Source organism: Tenrec ecaudatus, chromosome 13, assembly GCF_050624435.1.
Source record: "Tenrec ecaudatus isolate mTenEca1 chromosome 13, mTenEca1.hap1, whole genome shotgun sequence".
Classification (NCBI taxonomy): Eukaryota; Metazoa; Chordata; class Mammalia; order Afrosoricida; family Tenrecidae; genus Tenrec; species Tenrec ecaudatus.
The window spans coordinates 82,755,648-82,767,783 of record NC_134542.1 but is presented as its reverse complement, the minus strand read 5'-3'; the positions used below and the strand labels follow the sequence as shown (position 1 = coordinate 82,767,783).

Genomic DNA, 12,136 nt, shown 5'->3' with positions numbered 1-12,136 from the left:
AAATAATGCAATCATGCCAAGCAGAGTTTTATTGTTTTTACTGCACTGACCCTGTGAGGTAACAAATCACCCTCAGGTCCTGGGGGACAAAGCATTGACTTTCAGGTGCCGTTTCCAAATGTTCAACATTCACTAAGTAATATTCACCCCACGGGACATAATTCCAAGGAAAGAAATAGAGCAAGACTTGAACTTCCCAATGTCCCCTATAATTTTTGAAAAGGTAGGTGTTAATTACCCAAGGGTTTCTGGGTAATGTCTAAGACTGTTTCCTCTGCTCTCTCATTGTGTGCTTGGCTGGGCATGGAAAGGGGGCAAAGATCCCTTCCTCTTTCCAAAAGAAAGCAAATCCTAAAGAGTTATCTTTAGTTTTAAACTTTTCTAGTCAATTATTTGTCAAATTTCCTCTCTTTCTATCATCACAAGCTAGACTCCACCAAGAAAGGGAAGATAATATTCAGGTTCACTGTGTGAATGTTCTTTGCCAGATAATTCAATTATTGCAGAAAATTATTTTAAACATTAAGATGCACAAAGTTCAGTTTTCCTCTGTTTCTGCTACTATCACCATGCTATTGATAAGATGTCTAAATTTATTGCAGAATAATTCTGCAGGAAAAGAGATAAAAGGTTCCTGAATAAAATATGAGGCGAGAGCTGTAAATTGTAGCAATGCATATCATTTCATTCAAATGTAGGAAGCAATTACCATCTGCTATACTCATCAGTCCCCTCCTTTATGACTTAATTATATGTTTAATGCTATCAGATCAAGGAAAGGGCACAATAGATGAATGAGTGAGAGAAAGAGAAAAGATTCTGCAACAAGACAAAAGGCAGATGAAATGTAACCTAAGAAGAGAATTGATTTCATTTGTTGGGAGAGAAGTTAATTTAAATAGTATATTCTATCATCTCCAGTGCTACACAGAGATAATATAAATCATGTGTTTGTGAATTTGCTTCATACAATTTTAACAAAAGCATTCAAGTTTCTGAAAACCTAAGGTCTGCAGGTTTTGATTTATTTATGAAATGGGTAACATTTACAAAGAAAGAGCAACGACTGACAACTAAAGCATTTAAATTATTATTAACCATACTTTATTATCCAAGGAGTAGATGGCAGAGGGAAGGCAGACAGACTCACTCTGGTCCTTTGCTATCTGTGTTGAATCATCAACCATCATCATATGCCAGGTCTTATTAAAGAGGTCTGGAATCACGGATTGAAGACATCACCTCTCTGGTGAAAACATCGCCATGCTTTTGCACATTTAATTTTTCATCAATTAATCAAACAAGATGAACCACTGTTGAGGAGAGCAAAGATTGTGTCTTGCTCAAGGTATTTAAATATTTTGAAGTGAGTTAACATGCGCAAAAAGGTGACAGCTGGCAGCACTATTTGGCTTCTTTTTGTTCTTTCTGTTTAGTCCCATCAAGCTTAGGACAAGTTTCTTGTAAGGCGTGGTCCTGAGTTACTGGCCTAGAGAAACAGTGTCTGGGCTCAGGATGGACTCCAGAGAGCTGTTTCCTAGAGAAAACTAAAACTGCCAATGTCCCATGGGATCCAAATATTTTACCCATTGGAAATTGATACTCAGTTGTCATAACAGTAGGCTTTAGACTTGGCAATCAGCCACCATAAAGAAAACTCACTGGAGACCATGGCTGGCAGTTCTATTCTGTCATATGGTGTCACTATGCCTCAGAAGTGGACTCAGTAGCCCTTAAAACAATGATCTTTAATTACATGCTTTTGAAAGATACTTTTCTCTGCTCAGAGCAGCCAATGCACAGAGAGGACCAAATGGCCGCCCCACCATGAGACACAATATCCCTCACTGACCCATAGCCCACGGAAGTCAACACTGGAGACACAGTGCAGGACTTGTGCCCTATAAAACCCCGCCACACCCAGGCACAGCACTAAGGGCGTGCAATAGAACAGCAAGGGGAGTAGAGCAAGGAAGTCCTGAGGGAATACCAAAATTAGACTTTCAGGTCAGAGCATGGCACCCCATCAGACTCAACTGGAAAACACTCCTAAAGGTCAACAAACAGACTTTGGACTATGTACAGGCTTTTTGTTTTTCTGTCATTGGTTTTCTTGTTGTTGTTGTTTTGTTTTCTTTTGTTTTGTTCAGTCTTGGTTTTTGTGCGTATTATCTCTGCAGGTCTATCTAAATTAGATAAGCTGGATAAACAATCTGGAGGAGAAAACAATAGACCAATGATTAGGGGTAACATGGGAGAAAGGAAGTGGGTGTTAACAAACCCAGGGACAAGGGAACAACAAGTGATCCAAAATCAATGGCAAGGAGGGTATAGTAGACATGGTAGAGCTTGATCAAGGGTAATGTAATCAAGAAGAATTACTGAAATGCAAATGAAGGCTGAATATGATAGTGGGACAAGAGGAAAGTAAAAGGAAATAGAGGAAAGAACTAGGAGGCAAGGGGGATTTATAGAGGTCTAAATACAGGCAAGTACATATGTAAATATATTTATATATGATGATGGAGAAATAAATCTATGTGCAGATATTTATAAGTTTAGTATTAAGGTAGCAGATGGACATTGGGCCTCCACTCAAGTACTCCTTCAATGCAAGAATACTTTGTTCTATTAAACGGGAATTCCATTATGCTCGCCTTCCCAACACAATCGCTGAAGACAAAGAGAATGCATAAGCTAATGTGGTGAAGAAAGCTGATGGTGACCAGCTATCAAAAGATATAGCATCTAGGGTCTTAAAGACTTGAAGATGAACAAGCAGCTATCTAAATCAGAAGCAACAAAGTCCACATGGAAGAAGCACACCAGCCTGAGTGATCATGGGATCAGGTAGGAGGCATCAAAGGACAACAACAACAACAAAATCATATCTTTGTGAAGGAGGGGAAGTGCAGAGAGGGAGCTCAGAGTCCATCTGATGGCAGCTGGACCTCCCCTTGCAGAAAGGGACGGGGAGGAGATGAGCCAGTCAGGGTGCAGTATAGCAACAATGAAACATACAACTGTCCTCTAGTTCTTTAATACTTCCTTCCCTCCCCCACTATCATGATCCCAATTCTACCATACAAATCCAGCTAGACCAGAGCATGTACACTGGTACAAATAAGATTAGAAACACAGGGAATCCAAGACAGAAAAACCCCTCAGGACCAATCATGAGAGGAGCGATACCAGGAGGGTAAGGGGAAGATGAGGTAGAAAGAGGAAATGGATCACACAGATCTACATGTAATCCCCACCCTGGGGCACGGACAACAGAAAAGTAGGTGAAGGGAGACACCGGACAGTGTAAGACATGGAAAAATAATGATAATTTATCAATTATCAAGGGTTCATGAGGGAGGGGGAGGGTGGGGGAAAACTGAGGGACTGATACCAAGGGCTCAAGTAGAAAGCAAATGTTTTGAGAATGTTGATGGCAACAAATGTACAAATGTGCTTGACACAATGGATGTATGTATGGATTGTGACAAGAGTTGTAAGAGCCCCCAATAAAATGATTTTTTAAAAACCCTTACACAACCACAACAAAAATGAATTGTACTAGCTCCCAATAAAATTATTTTTAAAAGAAAAAAATTAAAAATATTCAAACAGGACCCAAATCAATGAAACAATCAAGGAAAACAAAACAGTAACCAAAAGATACTTGTCTCAATATAATGATCCCTTAACTTGTCTTCAGGATGAGGTTACCCATTAACAGGTCACACGCAGAATTGAGCTTTGTCCACTAAGATTCAGAATGCCAGTAAGCGTTCACACACTTAGGTTTTTGTAGCTGGGTATTATGATATCTGATTGCTATTCTATGTAAGCTCATCATAACAAGCTTCATTTAATTATATTTTTCACTGTTTTATACATATGCCAAACAAAGTACTATCTATCATGGTGTGAAAAAAATCCCTTTATTATAGTACCTGAAACAAGTATGCATATCAGAAAACATGTGTACAGTATTGGGGTCTATGTAGAATATATGCCTAAGCGTGATTTTGTCACTGAATGTCAGCTTATTCTATTATTTATGCCATAACAATCATAAGCTATAAATAATTTTAAATTACTCTTCACTCTTCCTGCAGCACTATGTTACTGAATTTCGTGTGCTGAAGCAGACATGACCAGGACCTTCAAGCTCTTTATAACTCACATAGAGTAAAAATATGGACTCATCGGAGCAAACAGATAGTCTACAAGTTAGAAAAAGAGTTGTATATTTCTTCCTTGTTATTAACTAACATGTTTTATGCTCAAATTAAAACATATCATCTTGTTAACATAAATGATCAATTTTTCCGGATTAGATGCTTAAAATTAACCAGGTGGAAGTCTACTAAGTTTTTTCCTGAACTTACATATATACATATAAAAACATTTCAGTAAAATTCAGAAATCCTTCAAGTACTGCAAGGCATAGAGTTAGCCAATTATTAAAAACAAATCTGCATCATTCTGTGAGAGGGATGTTCTCTGAAACACAATCTGTAGCTATTTGGAGACAGCAAAGCAGATGAATCACTTTCTTTTTATTGCTATGTACAAGCCTTGGCCTCCACACTTACTTTCGTGGGAAACAGGAAGGTGTCATTCTGACTTTGCTAATGAAACAAGCATGTTTTTTTTGGAAAAATTGGCCTCTAATTTGGACGGTCATCTAAGTGTCTTAACTGTGATTGAAGGAAAGTGCCCCCAGAAGAGGACAGACAGAACCCTGTCTTCATACTTTGCAAACTCTTTAACTTCTCACCTTTTAGATTTTTATTTTTCCAGTTCTCTACCATTTATTACTACATCCTTCTTTTGACTTATAATACAAGTAGGACAGATATTGTGTATCTAAACCTAATAAAGGTCCTTGCCAGGCACACATAGTTGAGAGCTACAGAAAGGCTGGTCTATCTGAAGCCTCCCAGGGGCGCCTCTAAAGAAAGGCTAGGCAATTTGCTTCCAGAAGACCAAAGCCTTTGAAAACTTGTCTCATATGGTTCTACACTGCACACAAGAGGTCAATGCGTGTCAGAACCTACTTGACAGCAACTGTGTTTACTTCATATATTATTATTATTATCACTAATATGATTGCTCAGCTATGCATACTTTTTAAATGATTTCAGCCTGAACCAAGAGTCAGGAAGGAAAAGACTCTCCAGGGTCCTCCCATTTTCATTCGGGTAACAGGTCTGCCATTGCCTGATTGTGTGACCGATTTCATTCTGGAACTCTGTTCTTTTCATCTGCAAATTATTCTTAAAAAATATTGACCAGATGCTCTCAATAGTTGGAGCTCCATATTATGTTTCACGTGGAGTTTCCTAATCAATTCTTCACTAAATCATTATGAACGGTGGTATTTACATCCTGAAGAGATTATAATCTAGTGATCCATTAACTAGTCCATTCTATCAAAGGAGACCACCAGTGTGCAGTTTCTCTTGCCCTATTTCCTGCTGAGTCCCCTATCTGCTGCGTCCTTCTCGGGATGCAAGGGCGCAGCCAATGAACAGCAGTCATCTATTTGCCCAGTGGACAGCTAAAAACATATTTTTAAGAGAAAGATGTTTGAATTACACCTCCTTTATTAGTAAGTTACCCCGTTTGGTAATAAAGGAAAAATCCTTGCTTCTAAAAAATACTTTTCTGTAACACCTTGCTGAACAAAACTGCTTTTTCATTATAAAGAATTAATTACACTTCTGGCCAGTTGATGGATGACGCCGGGGTGGGAAATGCCTGGCCCGCCCACAAAAGCATCCAGCTCAGCCCACACACCTCACCAAGAGAAGCAATACCAGCCACGACATTCGGGGTGAGCCAGTTAAATGTTTGATAAAATGTAGTAGGCTGACTTTTTAAAGCTAATAGTTGTATGTGGCCAGACAATAAATTTTATAAATATCCAAATGACTCTTGGAAGGAATAAAGAAAAATTTCGCCACCCCTGGACTGCACAGACTACCAAGATTTTCTAAATTAAAGACATGAGAGACCAAATGATGCAAATATGGGTGATAACCCTGGAAGCCTGGGCCTCTGGAGAAAGGAAGAAGAGATGGATCAAATACCAACTGGAAGAAGCAGCAGAACGGAAAGAGGAAACAAGAAGGCAGGTCTCTGGGGAGTGGCAGAGTTGGACAGCGCTGCCAACTGGAGCAGTGCCGGCAATAAGATTTTTCTCCATTTGTATGTGGTGGTTGCTCAGGAATATGTTGCTTTGAACACAGAAACAGAGGGTCACATGGCTGTTCTGCATACAGAATGAAGCTGAATACAGCTACATATTCATCTTTCCCATGCTCATTCAAAGAGTTACTGAAAAAGAGCTTGTATAACTTGTAGCAGTTATGTGTCCTTATTGGGAGACTAATGTTTGCCTGAGACACTGTGGTGGTTACATGGTGTCAACTTGAGGAAGGGGTGGAGTCTAGCCTGCCAATTAGGTCACAGCTTGATGACCTCGTTTGGAGGTTCCATGGAGATAAATAGCTCACTTGAGGCCACGTACAGTCGTTCTGCTCCGTGTCCTTGCGAGACATTCCTGTTGACAAGTCACATGGAGACACACTGAAGGGGTGGAGTCAGAGCCTGGGAGCTGGAGGAGGCACGTGTAGACCCATGTCACTGCTGAGATGCTGCCACCGCCACTGGATCGATAAGATTTTCCACCCACTTGTCTGTGATCTTCCTGCATTCAGCATCATTGTATGTGTTGCATAAGTCTGAAGAGGACTTTATAGGCTGGTATTGGACATATGGGCTAATATTGAACTTGATCTGGCCTGGGCTAGGATGTTTTGTTGTTTTTCTTTTTAAAATACTTTTATTGGCGGCTCTTACATCTCTTATCACAATCCATACATTCCTCCAGTGTGTCAAGCACATGTGCACATATGCCGCCATCATCATTGTCAAAGCATTCTCTTCCCACTTGAGCCCCTGATATCAGCTCCCCATTTCTTCCCCTACCTCCCCCATCCACCCCCCCACGAACCCTTGATAAGTTATAGATTATTTTTTCCATATCTTACATCATCCTCCATCTCCCCCACCCACTTTCCCATTATTCGTTCCCCTGGGAGGGGATTATATGTTGATGCTTGTGATCGATTCCCCCTTTCTCCCAACACCTTCCCCTAAGCCTCCTGGTATCTCTACTCTCCTTGTTGGCCCTGAGGGGCTTTTCTCTCCTGGATTCCCGGTGTTGCGGGCTCTTATCTGTAGCAGTGCGCATGCTCTGGTCTAATCCGATTTGTAAGGTGGAATTGAGGTCATGATAGTGGGGGCAAGAAAGCACCAAAGAGCTAGAGGAAAGTTGTGAGTTCCATCGGTGCTATACTGCACCCTGACTGGCTCATCTCTTCCCTGTGACCCTTCTGTGAGGGGGTGTCCATTTGTTTACAGATGGGCATTGGGTCTCCACTCCATGCCCCCCCCCCCCCCGCCACTCATTCACCTTGGGTATGGTTTTATTCTGGGTCTTAGATGCCTGATACCTGATGCCATGGACACCTCATGATCACACAGGCTGGTGTGCTTCTTCCTGTGGGCTTTGTTGCTTCTGAGACAGGATGTTTTCTAAATATAAAACTTTAATATAAAACGCTCTCTTACACACATATGAGTGTCTCTGGATTTGTTTCTCTAGTGAACCCAGACTAACACAGACACAATCATCAGTCAGATCATGATGTGAAAAACTGCAAATCTCTAAGCCTCATATGGTTGCTACTCAGAAACTTGGGCAAAATACCACTGATTCCAAGACAGGAGAGACAGTGAGCAAATGACGAAAAGGCGCGCTGATGAAGTTCAAGATGCGTGCTCAGGGAGATACATCATTGCCATAGACAAAAAGGATTGACTTTCAGGTTTTCAGGGAAGCTAGGAGAAGAGATAACCAATGTTTTTGGTGATTTTTGCCGTTGAGCACTGGGACTGTCACAGACATGGCAACTTCTTTAGCCAGCCTTAAAAATGACAATAATACATCAACAGCTAAGCTATTAAGGCAGTGTCACATTACTTCTGGAGAAGACTTACCCCTGGACAGTCTTTTGAAAACACGGATTGCTAAGGAGGATTTTCCATTCTATAAGGGTGGCAATATTATTTTGGAATATTTTAAAGATGAAGACCCATTTTTAAAATGGTGTGGCTCTTACTTGGAAGAGCCGGGCAAGGATTCAAGGCAGAAATCACAAGGAACAATTATGCATGCATATAAGTCCATTGTTAAATGATAAATGTCAAGTATTTTACTTAATTTTTCGTTTGTTAATGTATTTGCATTTTGTCATCATTTATGTTGTAACGATTTATTTTAGAAGAAATTAAGACAACTGGTCCCAATGAGTTGAAAATTAATGACGTCCCAATATCCAACTCTTCACAGATGCAGATTTTTTCCAATTTCCTTCCACTCATCTCTTGAGAATATTCCCTCATGTCCCTGGGTTCTTGGATTCACTGTGACACACCACAGAAACTCGCAAAACTTTTAGAAAAGTTGCCACACGGTGATGGGTGCTGGTAAGTCTCAAAACAGATCCTGCAGAGGTGAGTCCAATGCAGAGGCCAGAAACAGACGCTATAAATGTCTGAGTTAAAGCAGTTCTTCGTACTTTCACCAAAGCCCCCTCAGGAAACAGAGCAATGGTCTTATTAGAGGTGTTTTTCTCTCTTTGAAGACTGCACCTCCAAAGAAACAGAAGATGGTTTCTAAAGTCACCCCACTGATAGTCTACAGATGCCAGCAAGTAAAGAAAAGGTGTGACTGGATTCACAGCCTCGACTAAAGCCAGGCCTTAAGGACACGCTGCTCCTGTCCGTTATCAGAGCAGAGCATGACCCTCCCGGACTGTATGCTAGCCACGGCATGAAGTCCAGAATTATCACACTAGAAGGGCCATATAAATTGACTGCAACTCAATTTACATGATCAATTTTTTATTAAACTTCATCTTAGATTTTATAGTTGTGTTTTGATCTGATATCCAATTATCATGAAATTCTTATATTTAATCAACTTTCTTAGATCATGCTCTAGGAAAAATTGCAAAGATGTGGCTTCCATTTGGTTAATGCCAGTTTCAGATGGCGGATAGCTCTGTTCTTTGTCATCGTCCCTGCTAGAGCTCAGCTGAGGGAAGAGTCTCTTTCTGCTTCCTTGGCATTTTTCTGGCAGAGGGAGGAGATGGTAGACATATTGACTCTTGGAAGATAGATAGCATGTTACTTTAGGCATATCCTAGCTACCTAATTCCCTATGCATAAATTGCCCTCATACACATTCTGAGATCGTCTTATTCAACTTTCTCTGATTTTGGGAGGCCTCACAAGAGAAATGACTATCTTGGTGTCACTTCTTCCAGGGCATGTTTCTGATACAATTCCTTTCCCATTGGGGTTCACCTTTTGGATTGTATCAAAGGACACAAATAATGTATTGAATCATTATGTTTTTTGTTTGTTTGTTTTTTAAATACCAGTAGTCTAATCTGGGAAGAATCTTATAGTCAGATCTGCTTGCTCAGCACTGGACCAGCACCCATACTGGAAGCTGGTGACCAGAGAGATAGACCCTTCCCCTACTCCCTATACCCTCCTGGTAACCAGAAGGAAGGCCACCTCTTATCGTCACCCACTAGCAGTCAGTGACACTCCCAGTCAGCCCTTGTTCTGACTGAGGTTGAAACACAGCCATCGTGAGTTGGGTACCAAGTTCATGCCACTGGGTGATTTAAGAAATCTATCTTCACTACCTCAAGTAAATAATGCTGTGGCAGACCAGCTACTCTGTCTAAAGCCAACTTCATGTCAGGCAGGAACTTCTGGTACAGGGTGACCTGCTGCCAGCAGCCTTCTAGACCAGCAGGAACTCCATCCTGGGCCAGGCATCCTGGCCTTTGCCACATTCTAAGCAAGCAGGTACCCTGCCCCATATTTATTTTATTTTATTTTCCTTTCCTTGGCCATTTTCCCCTATATTTTACTCCCTTTCATTCTTTTATTTGATCTTCTCTTTTTCCCTATACCCATTTATTGTCTATTTTATCAGAATATTTTTCCACCTCCACAGTTGTGTATATTGCTATTTTCTTTTTAATTTCACCTTCTCTTTATTATTTTACTTTAAATTATTTGTTTAGTTTTTTCTTCTTTTTTTCTGTCTTCCCTAGTGGGAGACAGCTCCTTTGCCCACACTACCCAGCCCAAACTACAACTCCTGCAGTAGATCTCACTGGGTAAGCGCTCCCACCTCCTAAGGGATGGCATACGGTGGCCAACACCAGTCCCAGCGATCTCAACTACTTCCCGTGAACAGAGAGTGACACACAAACCCCATCCACTGTCACTCCCAAACAGGGGGTGGGATGAGTGCTTTTAAGTACTGCCTAATTAGTGAGCAGAGAGTGTATGTTGACCCATTCAGGTCTATCAAAATAAAGTTTTTCTTTAAAAAAAAATCTGGACAAAGCATACCAGTATACACTCATTAATTAAATATAAGTGCACCAAACTGTCATCTCTTGAAGGCAAAAGGTAACCTCATGCAGCATGGCTCAAAAAAATGACCAAATCACAGAACAAGAAGACATTCCTGAGGAAGGAATGGCATGGAAAGAATTATAATTAGTTACCCTAAATTGATTAAAAGAAAGATCAAGAAAAACACAGACGAAATTCAGAGAACACAAAACCCTCTAGAGGAAATGGGTAAAATAATTCAGGAACAAACTAGGAAATGAGTGAAAAAATACAACACATACCAAAACAGCAAATACAAATCCAGAAGATCAATATTAAGATTTCATAAGTAGACAACACCTTGAAAGGACAACGGAGTAATTGTAGACAGAATGAGTGGAATTGAAAACAAATACTAAGCTGCTAGAGGAACAATAAGATAAAAGAACAAAAATTAAGAAGAAAGTTTCAGAATTTCGTGGAAGTCCGCTGCTGAATAAATCTCACCTGAGAGAGATTCCAGAAGAAACCAAGACAAAACAGAAACACTGAGGACACTGTCAAAGATCAATGAGAATAAACTGCCTAACATTATGAAATAAGAGAATACATGCATTCAAATATCTGAAAGAACTCCAAAGATGATAGATACAAAAAGAAAATCACCTGGACATATCAAAACACAAATCTCTAAAACCAAAGACAAGGAGAGAATAGAAAGAGCATCCAGGGAAAAATGAGTAGTTAGTACAAAGGGCAGCCAAGACGACTGAGCTCTGATTTTTCAGCAAAACAGCATGCAAATAAGAAGGCAATGGATGACCAATAAAATGCTGAAGTAATAATAAAGCAAACGCCAACCAGGAATCATATGTCCCTCAAAAATGACTGTGAATTTGGAACATTGAAAGATAAACTGAAATTAAAGGAATATATATATATATATATATATATATATATATATATATATATATACACACACACACACACACATTTTTTAGGACTCATCTTTTTTTCTCTCTCTCTTTTCTTCTTTTACATAGGACTCATCTTACAAGAAATACTGAGAGGAATTATTTGGATAAAGAACAAACAATAAAAGACAACAATCTGAGATTAACACATATGCAAAACTATCCACAAGTCAAGCCAGGAGTAAATTACCCAAAGTAAACCCGAGGAAAGGCCAAGCAGCCACATCTGCTCTCCTCCAGATGCCAAGGCCGACTGTCACAAACCAGTCAAACAAGCGTCTCCTCCCTGTCCTTCCCAGTCCCAGTCTGACACCGCCTGTGCCTCCATGGCTCCCACAGTCTCTTGTTCGGCTGAGTTTGATCATTTGTTGTAATTGCCACACAGAGCTCACGGGTGATGCTCATGATTACACAATTTATTTGGGAAGTTGGCATATCATAATTCAGGTGAGACATGCTCTGGATACAGTTGTTCAGTGAGGACCGTTTCTTCTCTGTTGCACCCACAAACAGGCCTATGTTTGGCCCTTGGTCTCTTTCTTGGCCTGTCCTCCACTCTGCTCAGGCAACGGTACAAAAATCTTGGGACTGCCTATAAATATCCAAAGGGGATTCCACTCCACCACAAGCACTCAATTCTATCTCCATGGGCCGGCAAACCTAAATTCACC

The 12,136-nt window shown here is 40.4% G+C and overlaps 1 pseudogene; it reads left to right on the top strand.

Annotated features, from left to right (window-relative positions):
• Positions 1–6,028: 6,028 nt before the first annotated feature.
• LOC142424020 (AN1-type zinc finger protein 1-like) lies at positions 6,029–8,264 on the top strand (annotated as a pseudogene).
• Positions 8,265–12,136: the final 3,872 nt, after the last annotated feature.